This window comes from Osmia bicornis, chromosome 4 (assembly GCF_907164935.1).
Source record: "Osmia bicornis bicornis chromosome 4, iOsmBic2.1, whole genome shotgun sequence".
Classification (NCBI taxonomy): Eukaryota; Metazoa; Arthropoda; class Insecta; order Hymenoptera; family Megachilidae; genus Osmia; species Osmia bicornis.
In genome coordinates this window covers 184958-194267 of record NC_060219.1, presented here as the reverse complement: position 1 = coordinate 194267, position 9310 = coordinate 184958, and the positions used below count along the sequence as shown (strand labels likewise).

Sequence of the window (9310 nt, the reverse complement as noted above, 5' to 3'; positions counted from 1 at the left end):
CTTGTACATCCTTGTCAAGGCTTTCGAGGTTCCGAGGATTTCTCATGCAGGGATGTGCAGGGAAGAGTTTGAGGCGAATTCAATTCTTTCTAAGCGGCACGGCAGTATAATGTTTAAATTTTGCGATTTTCTTGATCGCGTTGTTATATTATTTATTTATTTATTCATTATGTCATGCATTATGCTGGGCTCACATCCTATTCCTTCCCTGTTAATTGATCTCATCTTATTTTGATTTGATTTATTTTATTATATTTTTTATTTTATCTCGTAAATTAGTATTAGTTAATACTATTTAATTGTGTGCTTGATTGGTTGTATGAGATTTGCTTGATTACATGCGTCGTTACATGCGCTGTTTGATTTTTATTTTTATTCTGATCTTGATTTTTGATTTTCATTTTCATTTTGATTTATTTGGTTAAGTGTCTTATGTTATTTGTTTTATTTGGCTTATTTATTTATTCGGCCTCTCTTTCCTTGGAGATTGGTTTCCTTTATTTTCGGTACTTTTGCACAATTTGTTTTCTGCACCGCGATAATGTGCTAGCGCAGTGTGTCCTGCACTCCGCGCAGTCTGCGGGTTTTATACGGGTTGATTTATTTCATAATTGTTATTAATCTAGCTTTATGGTTGGTTCACTTTCTTTTATAGTTCGTATTCATATTTATGTTTATATTTATATTTATATATTTTATTTCAGTTTATTCACAAACATAAATGATTTATATAATAAATGATAATCGTAGCTTTGACTTACTTATTAATAAATTTATTCTTGACTTTGCCCCGTCTCGAAGTTTTATTTGTTACCTCTTACTTTCAGTATAATTACCTTTACCTTCGCGAATAGTGTTGTATATCAGACTTATCTTTGATGATAGGTTTGATGGTAAGTATGGATTCCTAGGATTGCGCGGCTGTACGATGGATGGTTCTGCGGACGGTAACTGTGTTGTAACGGGTAACTGTCGCGCGGTAGGTAACTGCTGCGCGGCAGATAATTGGTCTGTGGATAACCGTCACGAAGTGAACGGCCGAGTATTATATGGTAAATGGAATAATTGCGGTTGGTAATATCTCTGGTGCTGCGGTTGGTTACCGACTAGGGATAGCTTTTACGGCTTATCTTCGAGCAGTATTGCGTGCTTTACTTATTACGATGCGTTTTGCTATCGTTATCTTTCATAGGTACCTTACTTCTGGTTTTCATCGCGGTGATTTATTGAAAGTTGTTGAAGTATTTTCGCTTATCGCTTTCGAACGTTGTAACGGGGTCGGTCGGTTCGGTGCGCACGGCGTTGCGCACCGCGGTCGGTTTCCCCGTGCCAGGGTTCGCAAGGGAGCAGGTCGGTAATTAACGAGGCGTATGTATGTAGAAAAATATGAATTTATTCAGGAAAATGCAACTACTGGCTACTACGATGCTCCAGCGGCGGCCCTAACCTCGCCGAGCTGGTGGCCGGGCGGTGGTCTCCGGCCTCGGATACTATAATCATAAGATAGGCTGGTGGTTAGACGAATGGAGCCGCTTTCCTTAAGACTAGTGTACAGATCTTACATACTACGGTCGGAACCCGGTCCGTCACAGAAATTACGCGGAACTTATATTTAACGCTCTTACAAACTAAACGGACGCACGCTGGTATACGCCGAAGCCCCGAGGCAACTCATCGATCAACGCATCGATCGGTCCTATTTATAGTCTAATCGCACGGGAGTGGGGATGCCGCCGTGGTGGGGCCCGCGATGCGCGACGCCGATCCGCGGCTGTCGTCGCAACGTTTATATATTCTGTATAATTGATTAATTTGATGGTTTGGTGGTTAATTTGATGGTCGATAATCATTATGGTATGGACTAGGGAATTTTCATGAACGCTAGGTATTTATATTCTATTCTTTATGGTTCATGGTCGCGCTCTTTATTTTACTTCGCCCGGTTTCCTTTCTGATGGGATGCAGGGTTTGAATACACACAAAATGTTGTTTGTCAGTACGATTTTAATAGATCTTGTTCAGCGTATTTTAACATGCTTCTAGTTCGAAAGAAGAAAAAACATAACACAATCATATATATCAGGAACACGGAAGTGACGCAACGAACGTAGGGACAGTCGAGTCCAAAAAGAACAAAGAAACTAAAATAGGTTTAGAATACATACTGTAATGTCGCGGAGTTCTCCCTCTCACTGAGTTCTCCGCGTACTTTTGTATGATTTAAACTACGTTGTTAGCTAGGTAGAGGTTCTTACTTACCTTTCGCTGGGCGAGGATACCTGTAGAAATAAGTCGTCCTGGTGGATGTAGACAGTAGGGTAGACGTTTAATTGAAGTTCACACACTTCCGAGCACAACAAATGTTTATTGGTAGTTCGTACAGTTCTTAACTTGCGCGTGTTTTACAATTGACGAATTGCTCTGTCGGGTCTCTGGGTCCCGTAGCAGAGTCGTATATTGCGGATTTTGTACGCGTGTTAGAATAAAATCCGGATTCGCGTTAACGGACTGGCCGATTCTGAACGAGTTTCACGGAAGTGATCGGGTCGCGATGACTTTGAGTCTGCACTAAATTTGATCTGATACGAGTTCTGTACTATAGTTGGTCTGTACTCGGGCGGTTTGGTCTCGTTATTATATATTGATTAATGAGGTCGACTTTTGATTTGGCAATTCGGGTGAACCACCTCGTCCGGATCGTCAGCGTTCTCGCCGTACGACGACCCGGCTGAGTTGCTCACTCAGAATTTTTGCGGAGCGATGAATTTGGATGGTGCAATAGAAGTTCAAAGAATTTGTATCGCGAAATGTAAGTTTAAAGAATCTGTATAGCGAAATATAAGTTTAAAGAATTTAGGTCGCGAAATAGCGGCTTAGAGTTTGGGTGGCGAAATAGAAATTTTAAAGAATGTGTCACAGGACGTGACAATACTAACACTTTCCTATCTTAGTTGACGTTGACATGGTCATCGGTCATCTATGATGTAATGTGATACGAAGTGTTAAGTGATAAGTGTCAATTGAACTGAATTAATTGAATTGAATTTTCTATTTAATTTAATTTTAATTTAAATTTTGAATTTATTCGTACGGAGGTGATTGTGGTGAAAGTGCGCGCTCTACGGTGATGCATTGTGTTTCATTGCAGTGTAAGTGTTTCAAGTGGTGCTATTTGCTCTGTTTTGTTTATATTATATTATATTACATTATATTACATTATATTATATTATATTATTTTATATTATTTTAGATTTTGGATTGTATTCAGTTATTCAGTCAATTCAGATAACTCAGTTATTTTAGTTATATTAGGTTATACCTAGTCAGTATTCTGTGCTGAATTAATTGTAAATTGTATGGCATTGTTTATATAACTTCTTACCTTTATTTTATTATAATTGAGTGAATAAATGAACAGAGTAGCTGGTGGCGGCATATGACATATTAAATTAAATTAAATTAACTGACTTGATTTCTGATTATTAATATGTGTTTGTTTTTATTTCACCGTACCTGCTGTGATTATATCTATCTGTCTTACTTTGGGTCTTATATTTATGGAATTTAGTAGAGTTGTCTGGATTGGATGGTTTAATGAGTTTATTTTGTGCACTTATTGCGTTTATAATCCGTCTGTATATTTTAAGGATGGGTTTGATTTTGATTTCTTGATTTCTTAGTTCTTAGTTTCTTAGTCTCTCTTGTAGTATCACACATTGTTTCTAAGCTTTCAGAGGTTGTTTGGGTTCCTAGGCATTGTTAATTAATTGTAGACTATATGATATATTATACATCTTTAGCACTCCTAGATATGAATGGCATTAACTTTGGTTTATTGGTTTATTGTTCGCGGCTCACTATTCTTATTCTTATTCTTGGTGATCTGACATGTTTCAGGGACTTCTTTCTCCAATTGTGTATTTATGTTTTACGTTTCACGTTTCTATAATATCGTTCGCTACTCATTTTGTAGCTCTTCGTACCCCTTCAAGATAATGTTTTGCATATTATGGTTAACGCAATTCTAGTGCAGCTGTGACGGTTGGTGGATCTGTGAATTTTGGATATTTACGGTACTTTATGCAATCTTTTGTATATTGATTTCTCCTATCTTAACTGTAATTCGATTCTGATTTTGATTTGAAAAATGTTAATTCAGTTTTGGTTAATATGGTGGATGCTCAGGGAAGCATACGCTGCAGTAATCTTTCTGGCATGGTACAATGTCTTTATTGTTTTCTATACATACATATGTGCGTCATGATTCCTTAAATTCTTTGAAATTCTGATCTCCTGGACCGTGGATCTCATTTGACTTTCTTATAATAATGTCTGGTTGGTTCTAGTATTCATATGTCTTCTTTATTAATCAGGATTAAAAGGGGTTGAATGGAATTGTATCATTTAAATTGACTATAATATAAGGAGTTTAATTAACTATCTATATTATTATACTTTATTAAATTAAATTGATCGCACTTGGCGTGTTTTTGTTACATATTATATATATACATATGTTCATAATAATTTTATCTATTTTCTTCATTTTAGGGACTAGTTTTCTTTTATTTCTATATTGTGGTTCAGTAATTATACGGTAGTATGTGGTGTTTATTATTTGATTAGCTTTGTTCATCACACGTTGTACTACATTGACTTACTTGCATCTGCATTAGTATTAACGTTAATGTCAGACTTATCGGAGCGGTATGATAATTCAGTAACAATCTACGCAATTTTAACTATTTGAATTGATTTGACTTGCTTCAGGTTTTATGCTGATTTACGTTTCATGTTGCTCCTCATATTATGTCAGGTGGGTATTTTCCTCTCCTATTAATCGTTACGTTTTGCCTCCACTTCTGTTGGCTGGCGTAGGGTTTTCTGCAAATGGATTAATATTATGATTTGCGGTTTAATATTTAATATCATGGTATCTTATGATGTTAATAGTTCTATCTCTTCCTACTATGTTCATTATATTCATCATCATTCATGTTATGGGATATATATTGCTACTTATCTTTATTATGATTTGCTAACAATAATTAATAATATATTTATTTATTGCTCACTGCCTTCATTTGATGATTTGATTGTTTCTCCACCATCTTTGCTTATTAAACGAATTTGAGGTCGTGGTTGCGTGAAATGTTCCTGCAAGCAAGTTTAAGCAGTTTCAATAATTTCAAACAATAATTCCAATTATCAGTGTTACATTAAGCTCACCATCTATTTCTTCTTTTGCTTTTATTCCCAGCTGATCTTCCCTTCTTTGAAGATTTAGTACTTTTCCCATTAATTGACGTGATAGGAATATATTATGTATTGTATACAATGTCTGACGTTAGCGTCATTGATTGACCTGCTCAATTTTATGTTTTATGTTGCTCTTTTCATTTACGTTATCCTGGTTATCTTGGCTATGTGGGCCTCGCAGGAGGGATTCTCAGCTTCTCAGCTTCGCTGGTTTGAGCACTTCATATAAGCTCTCAGTTGTCTTCTTATTATCTGTAATTCTTCTTTCAGTCACTTTGATAGTTTTAATAGATGATTATGAGGAATTCCCTGTCGCACATGCATTTATTTGTTATTTTATATAGCGTACCTTTCTGTTGTGGTGATCTTGTTTCTTCATTTTGTGGTAATGCGTGTACTCACTTCGCATGACAATCTGCTGTCTATAGTATACTTTATACTTTACCTTTTATTTTTGACAATATTGGCATTCTGTGTTTTACTTCTTCTGGCATTGCTATCTGCTATTGTCTGACATCTTTGCATCTTTACTTTACCTTTTACATCCTTGGTTCATTTTCATTTCAGTTTTATAGTTTGTTTGAATTTTTGAACAGTGTGTTCAAATTGTGTGCTAGGGTTAAATATTAAATACTCTTTACTATTATTCCCTGCTGCTTGGTTGCTTGGCTGGATGTTGACATCTGAGGTTTTGAGGTTTTGTTGGTTAATTGCTTTGCTCTGCTTATGTCGAGTCCACATATGCTCGTCTGTTTACTCGCTTGCCATGCTTCTTATGTTTAGTTCACATGTTCGCATGTTCGCTTGTTTATTATTGTTCGTCCTTTTATTTTAACTGCTTCATAAACTGTTCTGTGCATCAGATGCATATTATACGCTGATTTTTGTTGAATTTTGTGATCTAGTTACGTTTAATCACGGTTAATTATGTTTATGTTTATTATAGCTATTATGTTTATCATTTTATCATTATTTACTGTTCGTTTATCGGTTCTATTCATGGACTTATTGATTTACTGATTCATTCATTCATTCACTCATTCACATATTATTGTTGCATTTTGGGGTATCCAATGTGCTATGCTTGTCGTGAGCGTTTGTGTGTGTGTGTGGAGTATGTACGGGACAAGTCATCGAGGATTGCAGCCTACGAAGACGTGGCACAGTCAACCAGGGTAAGGACTCGCCCCGGGACCTGGCTGTGTTGAAGAGCAAGCCCTGCTGAAGCAGGTGAACACATGGCGCGACCACCCGTTGAGCAGGAGCTCCGGTTCCTGGTCGTGGCCGAAGAGGAACCCCTGACCTCGCTTTGCAGGCTGGTGAAGACATGGCACGATCACCCGTTGAGCAGGAGCTCCGGTTCCTTGTCGTGGCCGAAGAGGAACCCCTGTCCTGGCAAAATGCTAGGCAGGCGAAGAGGTGGCGCGGTCACGCCGGGATGGTGCGATCCTTGAGGATGTCCCCCCGGTGCCGATCGTTGCTGAAGAAAAATGGCCTGTCCTCGTGGCAGGACAGGTGGGCGTGATGACATCTAGGATAAGCCACATCATCATTATCAACCTACCAGGAGGACGAAGACAGGCACGGTCAACTGTGGAGATACGATGTCCCTGTCTTGGCCGTGCTGAAGAGGAACCCCTGTCCTGGCAATAGTGCTAGGCAGGCGAAGAGGTGGCGCGGTCACACCGGGAAGGGGCGATCCTGGAGGATGCCCCGGTGCCGATCGTTGCTGAAGAAAAATTGCTGCGTGTACTGCTCAGGTGGAAAATGTCCTACCGCAAGATCGGAGGTGCAACGGCGTGGATCCGCAGATGCCCCATGGTGCCTAGCGCATGGCGTTTTTGCGGGAGGACGGAATAATGCGAAATGCATTGAATTGCCAAACCGCCGTTGTGGCTATACCTTGGTATTCTTTATATATCCCAAAGGATGAAAAGGTACTGGCGGCCCACACAGGAAAGAGGTTTTAGTGGGTAGTATATTCAGCCACAGGACTGTCCCCTCTGGACTACCTGCTCAAGGTCGCCCCTTCTGGGCTGAAACCTACTCTTGGGCTAAACCCCACCCTTCGGGGTCGGGTTTCCAGGTTGCCCCCTACTGGGGTTGCCTTCTTGGGTTTGCCCCCACCAAACGGACGCCAGGCTGCCCCCTCAGAGCGGGTATGAGTCCCACACTGCCCGGGCCCCCTCTAGCCGACTAGACGAAAGGGGATCATCCTGCGCGTGCATAAATGCATTTCCTCTTCTATAAAAAAAAAAAAAAAAAGGTTCCACGGACCTGGCCAAGTGTACTGGCTGGGCGGAAAGGTGATACCCCGACGTGGCGCGTCCCCAGGTGGCGGATAGGGGAATGCTCGCCATGCACTTTTCGGAGTGCATGTAGGGTAGGAGTGAAATAAAATAGCTCCCGCGGACCAAACACCAAAGGAAGGAAAACCCATCAAAACCTCCCCTGTGACTGGGGGATAGAATACAGGCACGGTAACCCCTGCCTCTCGTAGGAGGCGACTAAAAGGGGGGCGCTTGCTGCTGTCGAAGTAGCCTCGCAGATGACCCGGGATGACGCCGGTGGGATCTACGGATCCTGGCAGGGCCTCCCTTGCCGGTAAGGCCTGGTTCGGAGAGGCGAAAAGGTGGCTGCTGCGTCGTTGAGTTCTCCAGGGGCCAGGCTGCGTGGCGGTCTGGTGCGGGTAGCGAACCCGGAGTGCCCTAGCAATGATACCGTAACCCAGTGGTTACGTTCCGCTGGAACGGGGGGCTTGCCTTCATTGGTGGGCCCGCGAGGATGACAACCTCTATAAAAAATCCCTAGCCCCAAGCTGCGGTGCGCGGTGAGCAGGGCGTGCCCGGAGTAAGCGCCAGGCATGGCTGATGGGTGCATCAGTCTCTAGCGGCCAACCCCGGGGTACCTGGCGACCCCCCGGGTGTACTAGCCTTACCCGGGTAAGGCGGCTCTGCCCGGGTGAACCCATGGACCGACCCTCTCGTGGGACCATTATGGATGGAATTACTAAATCAACAAATAAACAAACTGGACTGGATTTAACGGAAACGACCATGGCTACGAATCAGGACGTGAGACAGGCAGTTAGCGAGGTGGACCTGGTGCTGCCCGGCACTAGTGGAGCGACGGATGCGCGCCAGCTATCCGTTCAACTTTCTAGGGTGGACGCGGAATGGTCTACCCTGAGGTCGGGGCGAAGAAGGGGCGGGGTGTCCCCGGCGGCTTCGGATGCCGCTGCATCTCGGGATGGCGAGGACTCGGACGAGTCAGTCGTTTCGACTGCGTCCTTGGAGAGACGGCCGGCGAAGAGGAGGGGCCGTCCGCCGACCATCGGCGTGTACTCGCAACTCGCCGCGGCGAAGCAAATGCTCCTGGAGGTACAACGCCAGGAGCTGGAACTCGCGGAGGAGACGAGGGCACTGGACCCTGCCGAGGACCCTCCCGAGCCGAGTCGAAGTAGCAGGTCCCTCCCCGATCCTGAGGACCTGGCGGAAGAGATCAGGTATGCCCCGACCGTCGACCTAGCCGCCCAGGCCCTGGAATTCTGTAGGGATGTGGAGAGGGTAGCGGGCGTTTCCAAGGGCCTCAAGGGAATGCCCGTCAGGAAACTAAGGATGGCCGCACGCCATTTAAAGGCCATCCATATGGAGACGGCGGTTAGGGCCGGCCCCGCTAGGGCAGGTAAAGAGCTGGAGGAGCTCCGCCGCCAGCTAAAGCTCCGAGAGGAGCAGCTGGCGGCCCAGACATCCCAGATCAGCATCCTCCAGCAAAGCCTGGCGGAACTCACATGCCGGGTCGCGACCACGGAGATGCCGGTAATCGCGGGCCCGAAGAGGGTCGCGACCACGGAGATGTCGGTAATCGCGGGCCCGAAGAGGGTCGCGAGGCCCGACTCGCCATTGTCCGGCGAAGAGGCGGGCAGGAAGAGGAGGAAGAACGAAGTCGAAGTTTTCGACTTACCGTCTTGTCCGCCTGAATGCCCTGTGGTGCAGGTCCCGATCCCATCTGCTGCACCTGGAAAAGAGGAGGGGAAGGTTGGTGGCCCCGA

At 43.5% G+C, this 9310-nt stretch overlaps 1 long non-coding RNA gene across 1 annotated transcript; it reads right to left on the bottom strand.

The window, feature by feature from the left end:
* Positions 1-4556: 4556 nt before the first annotated feature.
* LOC123987714 lies at positions 4557-5270 on the bottom strand. The gene is made up of 3 exons (XR_006829316.1): positions 5230-5270; positions 5076-5157; positions 4557-4884 (listed from the first exon to the last, which is right to left on the bottom strand). It is a non-coding gene; the product is annotated as an uncharacterized LOC123987714 (long non-coding RNA).
* Between the last annotated feature and the right edge of the window lie 4040 nt (positions 5271-9310).